The 21625-nt window shown below is 31.6% G+C and overlaps 1 long non-coding RNA gene across 1 annotated transcript in view; it reads left to right on the plus strand.

The window, feature by feature from the left end:
- Positions 1-17951, plus strand: part of LOC141516253 (uncharacterized) — a 39479-nt gene extending 21528 nt beyond the window's left edge. Inside the window, exons 2-3 of the long non-coding RNA XR_012476653.1 lie at positions 14518-14605; positions 17430-17951. This is a non-coding gene — a long non-coding RNA (uncharacterized LOC141516253). The remainder of the gene's footprint in view (positions 1-14517; positions 14606-17429) is intronic.
- The last annotated feature ends 3674 nt before the right edge of the window (positions 17952-21625 follow it).

Consider the following 21625-nt stretch of genomic DNA (forward strand, 5'->3'; position numbering starts at 1 on the left):
ATTATCCATTGTACTTATCAGAATACTGTTTAATTGCTATTTTGTTATCATTGGATAGATTCTTTTCTTAGTTCTTATTTCTTTGCTGTTTTATTTCACCTTTTCCTATGTTTCAATGACATTCTATATATTTAAATATACTATTACATCAATAAAAAATTTGTTTTTATAAGCATTTCCAAATGAATATTAATTTTGTTTTGTTTTTATCACATTCTACCCTGGGAGATGAAAGGAGGGACAAATTTCCAATTACCCTTGGAGTTTAAGGGTTACTTATAGTAGCATACTAAGACAAGGTTGAAGTGTATTTTTTAAGAGGAGAAGGCATGTGTAATAAGAATCAATATCTTCAAAATCTCTTAGTTCTTTCATTTCTCTGCATTTCCCTCTTTCTGCTTTAACAGGATACAATTTGGAATAAAAGTATAGTAGATATCACTTGTTTAATATACTGAAAACCCTTTTATCTTTCTTATTCTGAGATGCTCATTTATTCTTTCCCTATTACATAAAATTATTGTGGGTTTCTTAAAGATATAAATGATAGTTGACCTCTGTGTTTGTTGTTGAAAAAATATACTGCATTCTTACTTTCTATGACCTGCGGGTTATTTTCTCCCCTTGAATCAATGCCCAATTAAGAGCAAATATGCTTCCCCACTTCTTGTTTAAAGGTTCAAATGATTGTTTTTTAATTTTTGTTTAAATACTTGGGAACATTTTTTGTTTTTGTTAAAGAGTAAATTTGGCTTCTTTCTTTTTAAAAATTTACACCTGTTTACCATTTATACTCATTTTTATATGGAGTATTTGCTTATGTTGACAGAGAGTGAGGAAAAAAATAAAACAACCAAAATTTCATTTTCTTGTACCTAAAAAAGTAAAGGAATAATATATGAATCAAAGAAATCACAGAATACTGGAACTAATTAGAATCAAGATGTCATTTCCTCAAGCCAAATCAAGAATATCTTTCCCATATTACTGAGGGTAATAATCAGGATCATTCACTACACAAATACTACCCAGTGAGAGGAATTCTTTCTATTTGAGAACTGTTTTAATTGAAAGAAAATCCATATATTAAACCCAAATTTGTATCATTTAAGCTTCTATCCACTGGTTCTAATTTTCTCTTTTGAATGAACCCTTACTCATCTTTGACATCCCAATGCTTCAAATATTTTTAAAAATTACTCTTGGTCTATCTTCCAATAGGTCTTTTATTTTTTCAAGCTTGAGAAAACTAATTTTATTGAACAGACTTGATATAGCAAATTTTCTCTATTTTCACCAAACTGCCTCCTGTCTCTCCTTTTATAGTGTCCAAATATAAATAAAAAATTCAAATGGTGCTTGTATAAACAAAGTCTAATGAGACTTAGAATAATAACTCAAAAATAATATAGAGAATTACATCAAATTTATAAGATTAAAAGTCATTGCCCAATTGATAAATGGTTGAAGGATATGGACAAACAGTTTTCAAATGAAGAAATTAAAGCTATATATAACAATAGAAAAAAATGCTACAAATCATTACTGATTAGAGAAATGCAAATTAAAACATTTAGGAGGTTCCACCTCACAGCTATTAGATTGGCTAACATAACTAAAAGGGAAATGATCAATGTTGGAGAGGTTGTAAAAGGATTGGGACATTAATGCATTGTTGGTGGAGTGTGAACAGATTCAACCATTCCAGAGAGCCAAATGGTATTATTTTCAAAGAATAGTTAAACTGATCATATCTTTTGACCGAACAATACAAATACAAGGTCAATATCCAGACGAATGGGAGAAGTCCCACATATTCCAAAAGATTCATAACAGCTCTTTTTGTTGTGGCAAAGAAGTGCAAATTGAGGGGATGCCCATCAATTGGAGAATAACTAAACAAGTTATGGTATATGAATGTTATGGAGTACTATTGATCTATAAAAGAAAATTATGAATAGTTGAACTCTGGAGAAGCATAGGATGAATTATAGGAATTGATGCTGAGTAAAAGGAGTAGAAGCAAGAAAACATTGTATTAACAATGACATTGTGACTTGGTCAACCTTGATGGATGCAGTATCTCTCAGTAGTTCAAAGAACTAGGACTTTGCTAGTAGAACTGCTATGGACAATACTATCCACACCCAGAGAAAGAAAGAAAAACATCAAATAAAAAACAAAAAAAAAAACCCTAAAGAATCTGAATGAACACAATTACTTTTTTAAAATTTTTTCTCTTATGCTTTTCTTTACTATCTCATAGTTTCTTTCTTATTCCTTAATCCTAATTCCACATATAGAAAATAACTAATCTATATACATGTTAAACACAAATGTGTACTTAAAATATTTACCCGACTATTTTTTTGATGAGAGGAGGGGAATGGAAAGAAAGGCCAAAAGGAAATTATGAAACTTAAAATATACATATACATGTGTTTCAATGTTGAAAAACTTTCATAAATTTTAAATGGACAATAAAATATTATGTAAAAATAATAAATTATTTGTATCTTACTTTTATCCTAAGAATATTTTTATCATAAGTCTGTGAAAGAAAAAAATACAAGCTACCATTTTTACAAAGATGTTGCGTTTCAAAATGATTAATATTCTCAGAGCCATATTGCCAATAAGGTTCTAAAGTATCATTTCAAACCCAACCTCCTGACTTCAAGTAAAGCTTTTGCCATAGATATTACTTATGAATGCAGCCTGTGCACATTGGTTTTGTGGGTAGCTTTGACAAACTCCTAGTCATGCTGAGCATAAAATTCTCAGACCTGTCACACATGAATTGCTTTTAACCAAGTTTCCTTCTTTCTTTAAATTTAATTTTTATTTCCATAGCTCAGAATGTTTGATTTCCCTATATCAAATTTCATACATTTAACAATTTTCTATTCCTTGGACCCGTCTGTCAGAAACATTTTCAGTTTTGATTATGTTATCCAAAGTGTTAGTTGACCCTCCAAGTTTTATTCTCCAGTAGTTGGACAATTAAGCCTTCTATAATAACAATGAACTAGTTGATTTATATATACATATACATACATACATATATATATATATATATATATCAGGACAAGGTCAAGGAAAGATCTCTGGGAAAAGTCATTAGACACACTATTCCAAGTTAAAGTTAATTGATTAATCAATACATTTGTTAATAATTGTTCAACCAATTACAAATAGACTTAACTGCACCATTAGCCAGACCACATTTCTCAATCTTATACACAAAGATATTATGAGAAGTTTTGTCAAGGACATAACTGAAATAATGATATGCCATGTATAAAGTTCAATCCACCAAAAATGAATAACTACAGATGTTTATTTAGAATTTCAGTTAATTTTCACTTGGCTCTCTGTTTTCCAGATTCAGGAAGGGGATGAATGAAACTGAAAATCTACCTTCTAAGATTCAGCTTGCCTGCTTTTGAATTGCATAACTAATTTCTACCCTACATCATATATATATATCATATATATACTATATGTATGTATATATGCATGCATATATGTATATATATATGTATATATATTTAAATATTCCATCTATAGATAGCAAACAAGAATCCATCTGCATATGTGTTTAGGAAGTCTTTTGTATCTGTTACGTATAAGACTAAATATTGGGGGAAATGAGAATGATAAATAGAGGGGGAAAAGGAACTAGTAAGAGGCACAGTAATAGTCAAAAGAAGTGCAATTGATTTGTTTCCGTTACTTCCATTTTTCCCCCTAGAGTTCTGGGAAATTAGACTTTCAGTTTCAGGGTTAAAGAGTCAAAACAGCAAGAAACAAGTTGCTATTTTATCTTCATTTATTCTAGGTTTAAGTACTCTTACTAGTAGTTTATTGGTAGGTTATAACTCCAAGTAAGAAATATCATTTATTGTTATACTTAACTCCCTCCTTCTCTCCACAACTCAGAATGATCATCCTTTCAGAATATTCAGAAACTAAAAATCAATATTAATTCTAATTGCTTTTTAACTTCTTTCTCTCCATAGATTATAAAGTTTATGGAAGTATATCAAATTAAGCTTTTTAGTGACTAGAGCAATATTTAGTGCACATAAACATAGTGACTATGTTAGTCAATTCCAAGAATTGTGCTTAGTAGCACTAACAATCAGAAGTCATTTTTCCCCCTAAAGATTGTATTCTGAGTCATTTTTGTCCATGGATTCTCTCTTCACCTTCCATACTATGAATTTTACTTTCTTCTACTCACTTCCTAAATAATTTTCAAGTGTTGCTAAATGAAAAACTCTGAGTGTCCACCTTGCACTTCCTTCTGTGTCTAAACTTATTTGCTGTTGTCATTGTTATTCTGATTATTAGTATTATCACTCACACACCCAAAGAATATGCTTTGTGCAAGCACAATCCTAATGTCCAATGTGTTTTTAATCTCACAATGAGGCCAAGTAGTACAAATACTACCTCATACTTGCACAAAGAGACCTTATCATACTTCAGATTCAAAAATAGCACTGCTGACAGTGCTGAGACCCTGTGAACTATTAAAGCTAAATTCATATTAAAGCTATATTCATATGTGAAATGTGTTCCCTTCTGCACTGCAAACTGTCCCCAAGATAGAGGGTTATGCCTACCATTAATAATGCCAAGAAGTTTGCTACTTAAATTTTCTAACAACTCTTTTTTCCTCTTTTAGAGAAAATAAGGATTTGTGGTCATATCTGATTCAAAATTAAATCCAAGCTTCATTTGGTAAATATTTTATCTTTAAAGTTTGCTAACTCACAGGTTGCTATGAGGATGAAATAGGAAAATTTTTGTAGAATTCTTTGTCTTTTGTGCATCAAATGTTTATTATTTGTATCTCTTAAATCAGTATTTTGTCTGCCCATTTTGGAATTAATACTATTCTAAAAACAATAACCTTGAAATTAGATTCTTTAATCCAATTATATATTCAAAATTTAATCTTCCTCACTTCCATCATGGATTTAGAAGCATGCAGTGCAATCCTGAAGATGTAGGAAAGGGAAAGTCTATCACTGCTAAGAAAGAACAGATATGTCATGAATATTATTCTCAACATATCAGGAAATAATGGAGGAGATCTATTTTCTGTTTAATTTTTTTTGAACAAAGAAAGGAAAATAACATGCTTGATATAGAAAGAGATGCTAAACTAAGCATATACCTCAATATGCATGATCAACATATAAACTTCTATCATTGAATGTTGCTATTTATTATGTACAATAGTGATATAGATATTCATATGTTTCTTATCTTTTCACATTACTCAGAATTCTCAAATGAAATACTACAATATGCTGTAAGATAATATGAAGATAAGGACTTGATAGTTATAAGGTTTCTCAGAGGTTATGAAGTCTACCATGGTGAGGAGAAATGAGCCAAGTGTGATTATATGGAAAGCAATTTAAATGAGCTCTACTTATAAATTAAATCAGTGGTAATTTACAAAGAAATTTATCCTGAAAAGTGTTAAAACATGATAAAAGCATCGACATAATAACTTAAGAGAGAAAATTAAATTTAAGTTTTATTCCCATAGGCAATTGGTATCTATAGATATTTTCAATCTTTATTTCTTCTCAATTCCTGGTTCATCTTTGATGACCTTTCATTGTACTTTATTCTTTCTCAAAACTCTCAGCCTTTTCAAAGATACCAACATTCATTTATTTTCCCAAACTATAAACATTGGACTCATCTTTGATTTTTTCTTTGCATTTTTAGTCTACACAATTGATCTATCAACGCAGTTTTTTTTTTTAAATCCTTCCCTTTCTATTAAAACTATCAATACCTAGTACAACTCATAAATTCTTTCCTGGAGTAATGGGGAAAAAGTCTCTTAATCAGTTTTTCTCTTTTATCCCCTTTAGTCTGTCTTGAATATATCTGCAAGAATAATTTTCCTAAGACATTCTTTTAATAACTTTTTAATAGCCTAGATGAAACTGCTGTGTCACATACAAAATTCTATCTTTGACTTTCAAGGCATTTGATAATCTTAACCCATTCTACTTAATGAAACTTAAATTCTGAACTCCAATTTGCAAGTTTGTTTTTAAGCAAACTAGTCTTCCTATTGTGCAACACACCTGACATATTCCTGCTTCTACACTTTTATTACTGCTTTCCCCATGCTTATCATGTTACTCTCTCCAGTCTTAAGCCCAATCTACTACCCCATCTCCTATACAAATACACAAACATCCCTTAAAATGCAAATCCTATCCAAAAGTAAAAGCTGATTCAAGTTTCATTTTCTTCTTGTGTCTAGTCTAGCCCATAAAAATCTCTTCTTTCTCTAAATTGTATTTCATTTTATAATCAGAACATAATTTCACAATTTTTTCTTATAAATTAGTTTTGTTTCTTCAAAAAAATAATGAGGTCCTTTAATACAACTTATGTTGAACACAACTAGCATTGAGGAAAAGCATTTTAAAACCAGTAGACTATTAAAAAGCAAAGCATATTGCAAATTGTTAAGACATTCACATACATATGTTATTACCCTCACCACTGCCATCATCATCATCATTATTGTCATTATTATCACCATTACTACATTATAGAAGTTTTGTGGGAGGAATTCCTTCCTGCAAACTGCATACATTGTTTTATGAATGATTTTATGTTTTTCCACTTATTCCAAATTCTAGGTAATCATTATCTTGAACTTGAAAGTGACCTTGAATTTTTGAACAATGTCAAAATGAAGGAGAAATTTTTTATAGATGAGAGTTTGAAGCACTCCACATATTATAGTTTGTTCATTTCATCATGCTGATTTCATCAAGTCACAGAGCAATTCAGATTCTATTCATAACCACTATATAGGGATTAACCTCACAGTTCACCCAGAAGCAATATTGGGATGGAAAATGTCATCTGCTTAGATGATGATATGTATGTTAGTGATTCTGAATTATTTTATAAAGACTTAAGTTTGGGGGCAGCTAGGTGGCGTAGTGGATAAAGCAACAGCCCTGGAGTCAGGAGTACCTGGGTTCAAATCCAGTCTCAGACACTTAATAATTACTTAGCTGTGTGGCCTTGAGCAAGCCATTTAACCCCGTTTGCCTTACGAAAACCTAAAAAAAAAAAAAATTTAAGTTTCAATCAAGTATTGCATATATATATATATATATATATATATATATATACATATATATATATATATATATATATATATATATATATATACAAATAGGAGAAAGAAGGAGGCAAAGTAGTGATCTGGGCAATTGAATATCACTTTCAAAGTTACCAATCTACTCCTTAAAATACAAAAATATTTTTTTAAGATCAATATTTGCCTAAGACACATTTACAGCACAAATCACAATAATACCACAATGCCAAAGAATCAATTTCCAAGTAACCTAAAATTCAATGGAAAGACACCTCACAAAATTGTTCTGTTCAATTAAACCAATATTTATTAAGTTGCTACAATATTACACAGATGCATCTACTTAGACAGTACATACACACACACACACACACACACACACACACACACACAAAGACATTTTATAGTTATAGTTCAGTAAATGTTGGTTGAATCGAACATATAATTTTATAGTTACATATGCAGATAGAAATAATTCAATACTATTGAACATAAATATATATAAGTGCATATATAATTACATATCTGTATATGTAGATATATAATTATCAATCTCTTCCTCTCCCAGTAAAACTCTGAGTACCTAGAAAATGATCAATAAGAAAGGGAAAAGGAATAAGAATGTTTTAGTACCTATTATGTTTTAGGCATTGTGCTAAGCATTTCAAAAAAAATAATGTTTGATCATAACAACAGCTATTATTATCACCATTTTATATTTAAAGGAGTTGAGGTAAAAAGAGTTTAAGTGACATTTCCAAGTTCACTCTGCTAATAAGTATATGAGGCTGGATTTAAACCTCAGGCCTTCCAATCTTCAGCTCCAGAACTGTATCCACTATACCATACACTGTAAATATTTTGGAAAGAAGGACATCTTGGATTTCTAGATTTAAATCTATATGGAGGTGGATAGGTGGCACAGTGGATAGAGCACTGGCCCTGGAGTCAGGAATACCTGACTTCAAATCCAGCCGCCTCAGACACTTAATAATTACCTAGCTGTGTGGTCTTGGGCAAGTCACTTAACCCCATTGTCTTGCAAAAAAAAAAAACCCTAACTCTATATGACTTCTAGCTTACAAAATGCTAAATGACATTGCTATTGAAGATGATGAAGATAACAACAACAAAATACACTATCATTTTAATAGTAGTGCTAGTAGTAGTAGTAGTAGTAGTAGTAGTAGTAGTAGTAGTAGTAGTAAATAGATAATAATAAAAATAGGTCATGCTGTGTGCTATTACTGTTTTGCTTTTAGGTCATTAGGCCTAAATTAGATCATTTTTAAACTTAGCTCTTCCTTATGCCAAAGAAATGATTCACTGAGTCATCTGTTTATTATTATCTTTCATAATTGTTACTATTGCTAACAATGTATTGTTAGTAGTAATAGCAGTAGTAACAGTTAGTGTTCATTCTTTATTTTCAAAGAAGATCACTGATATCATAGGACAATATCTTAACTAGTGGAGGAATTGGATTTAATTGAAGCAGAGTTGCAAGCAGTCATCAGTCTCAAAATCTCTTCCATAGTCATTAAACTTCAATAATGATTTGGTTATCTTCTTTTTTTTTTTTAATAGATTAAACAAAATGCTGTCTTTATTGTCTTTTTCATAAACCTACTGTTAGTTTTATTCATGAGGTCAATGGTTTTCTTACTTTCAGTTTCATTAATTTCTCAGTTGATTTTCAGAATTTCTAAAATTTCATTTAATTAGGGATCTTTAATTTGTTCTTTTTCTAGCTTTTTTTAGTTGAAAACCAAATTCATTGATCTCATTTTTCCCTATTTTAGTCATATAGACATTTAGAAATACAAAGTTTCAGGGTGATGATCCACCTTGATGGACTCACTCATTCCATCAGTGCAACAATCAGGGACAATTTGGGGCTGTCTGCAATGGAGAATACCATTTGTATACAGAGAAAGAACTGTGGAGTTCGAATAAAGACCAAGGACTATTACCATGAATTTAGGGGAAAAAATCTGATATCTTATGGTCTTATCTTGCTTTCACTTATATTTTATCCCTCTTCCTTAAGGACATGATTTCTCTCTCATCACATTCAATTTGGATCAATGTATACCATGAAAACAATGTAAAGACTGGCAAATTGCCTCCTGCGGGGGGGGAGTAAGATTAGGGGAACAATTGTAAAACTCAAAATAAATAAAATCTTTAAGTTAAAAAAAAAAGAAATATAGTTTCCCCCTCAACATTTCCTTGACTACATCCCATAAATTTTTGTATGATATCTCATTAGTGACATTTTCTTGGATATAATCATTGATTTTTCTGTTTGATCCACCCATTATTTAAGATTAAGTTATTTAGTTTCCAATTAGTTTTTGGTTTCTCTGGCCATGGCTCTATTGGGACATGGATGCATTTCTGATGGAGTTGTGAACTTCTCTAACCATTCTGGAGAGCAATATGGAATGATACCCAAAGAACAGTAAAACTAATCATACCATTTGACCAACAATTCCAATTCTGGATTACATCCAGAAAAAATCATGAAAAGGGCAAAAGGCCCACATTTCCCAACTATTCAAAGAAGCTCTTTGTGTTGTGGCAAAGAATTGGAAATTGAGGTGATCAATTGGGGAATGGCTTAACAAGTTATGATACATGAATATTATGGAACATTATTGTTCTATATGAAATCATAAGTGCTCTGACTCTAGAGAAGCATGGAATGAGTTACAGGACCTGATGTTAAGCAAAGGGATCAGAACCAAGAGAACAATGTACACATTTAAAAAATTATTGTGAGATGATCAACCCTGATGGAAGCAGCTCCTCTCAGCAGTTCAGAGAGCTAGGACAACCATATTAGACTGACTATTGGTAATGCTATCCTCATTCAGAGAAAGCAAAACAAAACAAAGCAAAAAAACAAATAAAAAACCCTTCAGAATCTGATGAACATTTTATAAAAATTATCTCATATATCTTTTTCCCTTAGTCCTAATTTCTCCTGTGGAAACATGTTTTTTCACAAATATGTATGTACAGTGTTAACCTGACTGTTTTCTGCTGAGGTGGTAGAAAGGAAGGGTGGAAAGAAATATACATATGCATAAAGATGAATGTTGAAAAACTTTCATAACATGTATTTGGAATAATGAAATAAAACAAAATCAAAAGAATGAAAAACTAAAATAATAAAAAATTAAAAAATAAAATTAATTTGGGTGGACTAGATGATTTCCTAAATAATTGTGTCATCTTATGTAAAATGGATCCTTTTTTGTGACCTAATAAATAAATTGTATGGAATTGCTTGAGGCATATAGAAATTAAAACATCTTCAGCTAGTGAGTGTGGCAGAGGGTTTTAGAACCAGATCTTTTGAATATGTCCAATATTATATCTACCATATGAAGATACCTCCCTAGATGAAATCTAAAATGTAAAATTTTTAAATCACAAATTTTATGATAAATCTCCTTTTAAAATTTCAAACCCTTCAAAATATCCATGAAATTTCCTTCCTTTTTTATTTGTAAGTGAAGGGTGCATTAATATACATATATATATATATATATACATATATATATATATATATATTAATCCTCTGGTTTGTGAATACATTCATTCAAAAATCTCAGAACTTTCCTTGTTTGCAAGACACTGTGAAAGAAAAAATGATAACTCAGATTCAAGGATATAACTCAGTCCTTTCTTTGATGTTGCCTCCAATATAAGGCCTTCCAAAAGTTTTGAGATACTTTGTTAAAATTTTTATTTTAAAACCTTTAATGTGTAAAACTCTGTTGTCATTTTAATATACTATTATATAAAAAAGAAGAAATGCACAAAAAAACTATTATCACATAGAGAACATAAATCCAATGGAAATGCTCTGAAAATATGAAAAAGATATTTTTTTTATTCTATGAGGTTAGAGGAAACTTTGTAAAAGATAAAAATAATTTCAAAAAAGAATAATTTCATAAGTTGGATTGTGTTTTCAGTAGGGACAGGAGTGTTTGCTGAGGATACAATCTAAGTAAGAGGTAATATGTCAAGAAAGGAAAGGGAATAGATCAAAAGAAAATTTGGGAATGAAAGAAGATTCATTCTAGTTTATATGAACCATAGATCATATGAAGGAGAATAATATGAGAGAAGGCTAAAACACTTAGAGAGAAAAAATGGAAAGTCTTACATTCGAAGATCAGGCACTTATATTTTATTTCATAAACCATGGTGAATCCTTGAAGTTTTTTGAATACAGGAATTATGTGAACACAGCAAAAAAACAAAGCAAAACAGGAATTGTGTAAAGGATAAAATTAAAAGGGAATCAGGTAGATGCAACTTAAATTGTTAAAAAGTTCAGAAGGTCTCGGTTACCTCTTCTTGGTCATGTAATGAAGAAATAATATAGTATATTAAAGAATTTGGATTCTATATCTGGAAATAACCTAGTTCAAACTCCACATTTTCCAAATAAGGAAGGTTATATATTCTTAGACATACTTCCTTTGAGCATCACCACCACCACCACCATGATCCTTCTTCTCAAATTTAGCAATAAAATAAATGAATATTTAATTAAGCTTTTTTAAAAGACTTTGTTCTACTTAATGACAGTTTTTAATTTCTAAATATCTTCACTTCTCAAAAATGTTGCTAATAATTGCTAAAATAACTCTGCCGATCCAAATTCACAGGACACAATATTGTCTTATTTAAGTGATAGAAGAGAATAAATTGTTCATCATGCAAGAAATCAAAATCTTCTATAAATAGTCCCCTTTTTATGAAAAGACAACAGAATATAATAGAAAAAGGGAATACTATAATACCTGTGTTCATATTCTGTCAATTAATATATTATTATGGAAATGCCATTTATTATCCTTGAGCTTCAAACAATCTTCTAAAACTTAAGTTCTTCTCTTTTGTGTGTGATGCATCTTTATGGCACACTAAAGAAAGAGCTTCTATTTAGAATAATATTTTAAATGAAAATGTTAAATTGCATAAAATTATAATACAAACCAATTATGCTGTATTTAAATAACTGTATAAAAATTCTAAAATAGTTTCACAAATCTCAAATTAAGAATCCTTGCTTTCAGACAATAAATTCCAGCTAGGGAATCTGCCTTCAGATCAAGGAGTTACTATACTAATGAATTTTATTCTAGAAATTTCATTTGTTCGTAAATAAACTGGATTTATTTTTCTAGAAAATGATCCCTGCTCTTCACCACAAAAGAGAAATAGTAAGGGCAAGGGCACTTGAAAACTTTGTTTTATTTTTATTTTTGTAAGTGAAGGTGCATATTTTTCCATAGTGAAAAGTAGAGATTTACATAGACATATATTTGCAATGAAGAATTAAATGCTTTGAAAGGGTACAAATTGAAGTGTCAATGCATTTAATTTAATTTTCCTTTAATTTTTTAGAAACAGTTCTGATGGGTCAAGTGAAAGAGAATGGGATGGAATCATAAAATGATTTTGAGTCTCATTTTTCCAGGGACTATATTTGTAATCTTTGAAAATTTACTTAACCTCTCTATATTTCCTTCTCTGATGAATGAGAGATTAAGCTACCTGATTTCTCAGATCCCTCTGAGTCCATTACAATGTATGATTCTGGTTTTTCACTGTTTTTTTTTCTAAGTCAGAACACCCCTCCACCATGAGTACACTTGGATTCATGTCTTTAAGCCCCATCATTAGTTTGCATTGGTTAAGCCTCTAGTCATAACTTCATTTTCCTTGAATCTTTCTCAATCCTATATTCAGTTTTCACCATAAACAGATTATCCTCTATAAGATGCACTCTACTGTTGACTATAAGATCAAAGTGAATCAAGATGTTCCAAAACAAATACTTTAATATGATCTGGGGCAGCAGTGAGGGAAGCATGGAATTAGATTCATGATTAGAAAATATTCAGTGTGTTGTGCTTAGTTCTTGATGATAAAGTTTGGTAATAACACTGACTAACTGGAAAATATGTACAGAAAGGCAACTGGAATAATGGGATCAACCTTTGAAGCTCAGTTCATTCGAGGATTTCTAGTAGAACCTTCTCATTTTTTATGAGATGATAATTTGATATCCAAAAAGGAAGTGCCCATATAGGTTCCTTAGGTCCTCTTACTTCAAATATTCTTTGTCTTGCACTAGGGTCTCAAATATGACACCCAAAAAGGTTTGTTGATGAAAATTATAATGTTTAGTTTCAAAAAGAAGTGAAAGAGTTTCTGGTATCTGGTATGCAGTAGGCACTTTAATGTGTATTTATTTCCTTTTAATATAACTGACTTAATAGCCATTATGTAATATTTAAAATGATGTCATCAGGAAGGGGAAGTCAGTTAATAGAATTAGGTGCCCTGCATCCAAAGAAGCAAATTTAAGGGTTGATATCAGAAAATATTCAAAAATATTCAGTTATCCCCAAATGTTTGTATATTCATTTTCAATCAATAGTTTTAATCAAAGTCTGGCTGCTGACCACCAGTAATATATGCATATATATATATTTATGTATATATTTTCAGTAACATTCCCCTACTAGATTATAATTTTTATGAGGGCAAGTACTATACTTTATGTAATCTGCATCCACCTCCCTCCAACCAAGTAGGTGCTAGATAGATAGGTAGATACATAGATAGATATGCATATATATTTTACATGTTCCATTACAGTCCTCTATTTATGAAAAGAGAGATCACCTGCTGAAAAATGAAAAAGGAAGTGTTGCTTCACTTCACAAGACTAGTTGGCAAAACAAAGTAGCTGAAAAAATAGCTCGATACAATTTTGAGAGCTCTGCTTATAAATATGCACATATAGATATCTGGCAGCATTTGTAATTCTTATAAGTGACAATGAATGTGTCTGAATAATTGTATTAACTTTTTTTCTGATTTGCCATTTATTGGAAAAGTGACCTTTCCAAGGGTGGCTAATTCATTTAAGCTATTATACCAATGAGAAACACTTGTGGTACAGAAGCATTTCATTTCCGTTAAGATCATCCTATTAGCAACCATGGGCACTCTCAAGAGAAATTGTCTATAGGGTCAGTGCTGTTAGTTATAACCTTCTCATTGCCTAATCTTATTATGCTGGTAAGTGATGATGTGCTTAAAGCATGCAAACACTTCTTTTTCCTTTGAATCATAGATCAAATTTCTGTGCTGGAAGGGCCTTAGCTGGCCCCTTCACACTCCCTTGCTTTTCACAACAGATAGCTGAGGATCAGAGGGAGAGGAATTGACCCATGATCACACAGCTAATGAGGGACAAACCTCAGATTTTGTTAAACTAATTTTTTTCCTTTCTCCCATACCACACTTCCTCTTAGGAATGAAGTCAAAGTTGATATGATGGCATTCAATCAGACTGAAGCAGCCAAAGGTCGAAACACTGCCACAGAAAGGAACATACTCATGGTAAATACTACTTTGTCTTCCTCTTGTTAGTCCATGCTTATACTTATCCAGACATGAACTAGTTTTTCTCATGAATATGTATGTATGTTTGTATGTATGCAGATATATATATGGTAGCTGTAGGGTATAGTGGATAAGAGCACTAGGCTTGTAGTCAGAAAGATCTAAGTTCAAATCCAGGTTTAGACACATTATCGATGTGACTCTGGGAAAATACTTAACCCTGTTTACCTTAGTTTCATCAATTGTAAAATGAGCTTCAAAAAGAAATGAAAAGGTATTTCAATATTTCCTTTGCCAAGGAAACCAAAAATAGGATAAAAAAGAAATGAGATGATGGAAATGACTCAATAACAGCAAATACACATATATTAAACAATAATTTGTTCTCTATTTCCTATGTGAATGTCTGGTGCCTTTTCATGAAACTTTGTACTCTTTATATTTCCAAATCACTCATTTTTCTTCCTCTGTATCAAAATTCCATATGAATACAATGCTGATAGTATAGATTTATACTCCCCCTGTTACAGCATTGTAGACTTTTTGTTTTAGCCATTAAATTATTAATTCTTCCAGGACAACAACTCTCTTTCTGGTTTGTTTTTGTTGATGCTTCTGTTTTGTTTCTTTTAAATTCTTAGCACAATTTTCTCCTAGAATAAAAATTTTGACTAATGAGTAGAAAGGTTGGGATGATAAATGGATTTAGATATTTTTAAAACCACTATTTTGAAGAGAGAATAGATTTTTTTCCACTTGGCACAAGAATCCAAAAGTAAGAACAAAGAAAGAAAGTTGTAGAGAGGCAGATTTAGATCTCAGGTCTGGATAACTTCATAATTAGCATTAGTTGATTTTTTTATCAGTGAAAATAGATCAGACTCTGATTTAACTATGGATTAGATCTCTCCACAAAACCTTTCTAGAACTATGATTCTACATTAGGGAAATTATAAATATTTAATGTTTACTAAAGTAACCTCTAGTTGCAAATGGTATGTGTGTGTGTGCTATGTGTTTGAGTGTGTGTGTTGGGGAAGGGATTGGCAAGCTTATTTTGAAAACAATAACTTAAAATACACCAAGTAAGTTACTCTAAGATTTTATAATGGCACATTAGGAATATTTCACAGAAGTTTATTTAATACATACTTTTTGCATATAATACTTTTGTACATGCACCAAATAGCAGAACACATACTTTTAGATGAGAGGGTGAAGGACAACGAGAGAAGTATTGACTCTAGAACATTTAATCTCTTCCAGTCTTAGCTACTTATTCTTACTGATTTGAGATAATATTTCTACATTGTTCAGGGACTCTTTGATGCCTTGAGCTAGAACAAATTCCCCACTGCTTTACTCTAGGTATTGACTTGAGTTAATGCCATAAAAAGGGAATTCTTGAGTGTTTGTGACACAGACTGTGACACAGTAGACTAACAGACTTTCAATACTGACCTCATTTATCCTAAATGTACTATTGTTGAATTAAGAGAATTATCAATTGGAATTCAGACCAACACTGATCAAATTTGGGTAAGAGATATAAGGCTTGTGGAAATATATAGCTGAGGAATTTAGAACATTACTGCCACATGTTAAAAAGCAGTGAAAAGAAGCAGCAAATGCTACTGAGAATACCATGAGAAATGTTAGCCCATATGTCACTTGTACACTAAAGATAGTATGTAGTAATCCAGATATTAGATCAAAGGGGAAAATATGTGCATCTTAAGACTTCCAAAAGACATCAAAAGAATGATATTCTAGCATTCTGAAAACTGTATATTGTACTTAAAACTTTACTATTCTATCAGGCCCAGTATTTTGTACATTGTTCATGGGGAAAGAAAAAGAAAGTCATCAAAATAAACATCAGCTAAACACTCAAGGGTCCAGGTCTACAACTATGAAATGTTCAGGAAGGAGAGAAGAAATCAATATAGGATACAGTCTGAACTAAACAGAATACAAGAGGAAATAACTTCTGTGATCCCAACCAAATATTTGTTGTTTTCCCAAATGTAAGTACCTGAACACAGCAAAAATGAATTCATTCCAAGCCAGACAATATATGCTATAGAAAAAAAAAAACAATTTTTTCCCCTCCTAATATAGAGTATTCTGCAAAGTTACAGGTTAAAATAAGTTGAATTTTACATTTACCTGAAACTTTGATTCTCAGTAAAAAAAAGGATATATATATATATATATATATATATATATATACATACATACATGAACAGAGAATAGAAATGAGAGAGAGAGACAGAGAGACAGAGAGACAGAGAGACAGAGACAAGTAGCCAAAATTGCTGACAATTAAATTAGAGAGAAGGAGAAAAAGAGAAATACCCCCTAAAAAAACAAAGTGAAAGGACAGAAGATATCCAAAAGCTTCATTCAAAGATTCTTGTGTATATTATTTTTTCTTTCTTTTTTTTTTCCTGTTAGTAAGGACAATAAAAAAAGATGCTATACTGGCATTTCAAGTTTGGAAGGTTTTATTCTTATCTCTTCTCCAACATTTTATTTACTAGCTCTGTGACTCAATCCTCTCTAGCTTCACTTCAAATCTGGAATATTCCACCACTTATCAGTCACCATTCATCAGTTACTATATCATTAAACCACACAATTCCTTCCTCCAGGCAAGTCCATTTTGACTAAGTTTCCAAGGCAGCCATACTTCACTTCTTTCTCAGCTCCACTCCCATCCTTCTGGAAGTTTTTAATATAACTGTATGACTTACCAATATTTTCCTCCCTTCATCCAATATTTTCCAATTCCCTTCTATATGATATCTTCTCCTATTAGAATGGAAACTCCTGGGGGCAGAGTCAAGATGCAAAAGAAACCAGAAACTGAACCAAGGTCTCCTAGATTGCCTTCAATCAAGCCTCTCAATGTATTCTGGAGTGATGGATAGAGCATTTTCTAGCCTAAGATACCTAAGTTCTATCTAGCTTGGGAGGAGATGTATGGCCTGGGGCAGGGAGCAGACACCAATGTGGCTAGGATGCAAAGTAGTTCAGTTAGAGATTTTCGGCCACAAGAGAGATCCGGATTCCAGCTCAGGGAGTCAACTACACAGCAAAACAGTTGAGAAGGCTCCAACACAAGTGCAGATGGAAGATGGGAGCCCAGGACCTCCAGTGTAGACTACACAATTGGACAGCCCCAGGCAAATGAGCAAGGTACTATCATTCCCAACATGGAAGATCTGCAAACTGACCTCTTCCCCAACACAAGAAACATGGAAAAGCACTCCTATGGCCCAGGAGCAGAGTTTAAAATGAATTAGAATAATCAGAAAAAAGTCATGATAATAAAAATCTACTGTGGGGATAAGGAAGCTCACAACAGAAGAGGATGGCAGAAAAAAATATTTGTGGAGCACTAGAGGGGAATATAAATTGGTCTCTAGCCCCAAAAAATGTCTTGGAAGAGCTCAAAAAGAATTTTAAAAATCATAAAAAAAACCTGGGAAAAGAAATGCTGGAGAAATTCTACAACTTGCTAAAGGAAGAACAAAAAGTGATGAAGAAAATAACTCTTAGAAAAGTACAATTTGGCAAATGGAAAAAGAACCAACTCATTTAAAAATTGAATTATGCAAATGGAAAAAAGAAAATAACTCCTTTAAACATAGATTTCCCCCCTGCTATTGTAAGAGAAATTTTGTAGCTCTTCAATGTCATATTATTTACCCCATTCTTCTTGCTCCTTTCTCCCTTCACAGTATAATTTCTTTTCAAAATTTGTTTATTTTTTTTTGCCTTCTCATGTTTTTCTCCCCCTTTTTGTTTGATTCTCCTTTTACAACATTCTCATGTAAAAACATGAGAATGTGTTTAACATAAGAGTGAGGGAAGAGAAGGAGGGAGAAAAATTGGAACTTAAAAGCTTACAAAAATGTGTAGAAAACTAAATTAATTTACTTTATTAAAAAGAATTCAAATTCTCATAGTTCTCTTTATCCTTGCATCTATATTACCATCATTTACAAGATTAGATGACATATTGTTGGTTGTTTAATAATTTTTGTTAATTTTTCCTGACTCTTCTTGATCTCATTTGGGAATTTCTTGCTAAAGATACTACAGTTATTTCCTGTTTCCTTCTCCAACTCATGAAACAGATGAAACTGAAGCAGAGATAAGTGACTTGCCTATTAGTCAAGCAACTAGTAATATCTAGGCCAAATCTGAATTTGGAAAGATGAATGTTCTTGGTTCCAAGCCTGACATTCTAAACTCTGCACCATCTTGCTGCCCCTTATGACTAAAATAGATGTTTATTAAATACTTGTTGATTTGACTTGATTTGACCATGGGTAAGTTACCTAACCTCATAGTGAAACTTCCCAGGACTTATTTCTCAAGTCATGGATGATCTTCAGTCTTTGTAGAAGGAGATCCTACTTGGGGATTTCCCTCTCAGTATTCAAATCTTAAATTGTTTTATAATCTTATAAATTCAGAAATTTTATCTAGCAATGCAAAGTATTGCCCGTTCTGTGCATGTCCCTCCACAAAATCAGCACAAAAGATGTCCGCAACCTGCTGAAGATCTTCCTTGATTTATTTTGATTTATTTTGATTTATTTGATTTATTTATTTATATTGATTTATTTCAACATCTCAAGAGTACTGAAAGGCCTGGCACTAGTTCTCTTTCTTCATACCTATTATATGAGCAGCAGATCTTATCTTGCTATTATCATTTTCCTTGATGGTATGTGCTACTCATATACTTTCTTAGAGTCTCTCATTACTTTATGTTGCAACCTCCTTAGGCCTACCTCAGCCCTTTAAATTCAGCCTTTTGGTGTAATACACATTTTTAGATTTATAGAGTCATTTTATTCTACATTTCACTGTAGAATTATGATTTATTTGTTTTATTTCTTCTGAACCTCAGAGAGTTTAAGGAAGTGTAAGGTCACAGAAAATAAGAATCAAAGAAAAGATTTAAAGTTTGGTCTTTATAAATTAAATATGCAGGGAACCTCTAGAGCATTGGCAGATCACATATAGAAAGAAATGGATGTAGCAATAGATGAGTAGTCATGGATGAGTAACAATGTGCATTATTAGAAAGAATATATGTAACAGTAAAATCATAGCTTCAGTGTTTTTTTCTGTATATTTCAGAAAAAATGAAATACTTTTTCTCTACCTTATGACCTTATGAATGTTGTAACTTCCTTTAAGTGTTATGTAAAGTTCCATTTTCTACATTTGTCTTTCCTTTTTAGTCAAGGCTTTCTCTCCAAGATTATATCCAGATTAACCTGTCTAAATCTTATTTAAAACTGAGTTGTTTGCATTTTTTTTCTTCTTCATTGTGAGTTCATTGAGAGTGAGGATTGTTTGTTTGTTTATTGGTTTTACTTTGCTTTGTATCTCCTGTGGTGAGGACAGTGTCTAGCAAAAGATAGGTAATTAATAATAACTGTTGACTGATGGAATGCTACTGTTATAGTCCATATTGGGACAGATTAAGCAAGTATCTACATTAATCAATTGGAGAGAGTGAAACATTACAAGGTACTAAATTTATTGAATTTTAGATCTGGAAATGTATTTAGTCCAACCCATTGATTTTTATAGGAGAAGAAATTGTAATACTGAGAAATTATCATTGACCAAGAAAACAAACACATCTTTTTGATGCACAGTACTGTCACCCCAAACCAAATAGTAGTCTAGTAACTACCATTCTAAAACATTTCAGTGAGTTTGAACTCAGCTTGTTTGAAGAAGGGATTCTTAATCTAGGGTATGCATATTGCTGTGGTCATGAAGAACTCATCAAAAGATATGAAAAAATAATTGGTACATAATTATATCTATTGAAATACTGCAAAATAATTAACATCATTGGGAATAAATGTCATATATACCAACCTGGTTTTTTTGGTAAAAAATTAATCAGTTTCTTTGTTTTATTTTACTTTTTTATGTGTCTGTGCATGGTAAATTGTAATTTTTTTCACTTCCTACTTAACAAAATATACAAGAATGCCTATTGAAATCTAAGGGTGGACCAGTCAGGTAGTCCAGCAAAAAGAGCACTGGCCCTGGAGTCAGGACAATTCAGATAATTGACTCTTACTGGCAGTATGACTCTGGACAAATTACTTAACCCTGATTGACTTGCCAATAGGAAAAAAAAAGATAAGGATGTAAGACAGAAAAAGTTTGGTGACACTGGGTTTGTAGGGATAGAAAATTTTTTTTTCATTTTGTACCAACATTGTTTCTATTTTAGAGAAGCTCCTGACAATAAAATAGGCCTTGAAATGTTCACATTATTTTATGACTTCAATTTTATGAAAATAATATCCAAGCTTAAAATGCTATGTCAAATAAATTATAAATACTTAAAGGATATTTTAGGGTCACAACAAAAGGGAAGATAGTTATGCAGTAATATAGTTATGAAAATTTCATGGAAGAGGAGACATTTGAGTTGATCATTCAAGGAAATGGAAACTGTACAAAGATCTAGCTGAGACAAATCTCTGATTATCCATAACTAGAGGTTGTCAGGGTGACAAATTCTTGGGTATGTTATAGAGAAGAATACTGTTTCATTATGGATTGGAGTAAGCAGCTTGTTGAAGTTCCATTTGACTCTAAAATTGTCATTATATGAGTTTACATTTTCTACTAATAACTTTCTGACTCATCTCCTGTGATATTTCAGTTGGGTAAATATTGAAACTTAATCATCTGTCTGCTCCCTACCCACTAAGCCTCACCTCAAGGGTAATGTTTCCTTTAGGACTGGTAAACTAGGAGGCTTTGGTGGGAGATCATGACTGTATGATCAATATCTTAAAATGAGCAGATGGGCTTTCAATTCGAGTCATTATTTTTCCCATCCATTAGAGTTAGAAAGTATGGAGCATTAAAAGAAAAAAAAACACTATCTTTCCTCTAGTCCTGCATTCTCTTATTGGTCCCAAGTGAAGAAAGACTGGCTAAAAGTTACTGTACTCCCCC

Source organism: Macrotis lagotis, chromosome 3 (genome assembly GCF_037893015.1).
Source record: "Macrotis lagotis isolate mMagLag1 chromosome 3, bilby.v1.9.chrom.fasta, whole genome shotgun sequence".
NCBI classification, from domain to species: domain Eukaryota; kingdom Metazoa; phylum Chordata; class Mammalia; order Peramelemorphia; family Peramelidae; genus Macrotis; species Macrotis lagotis.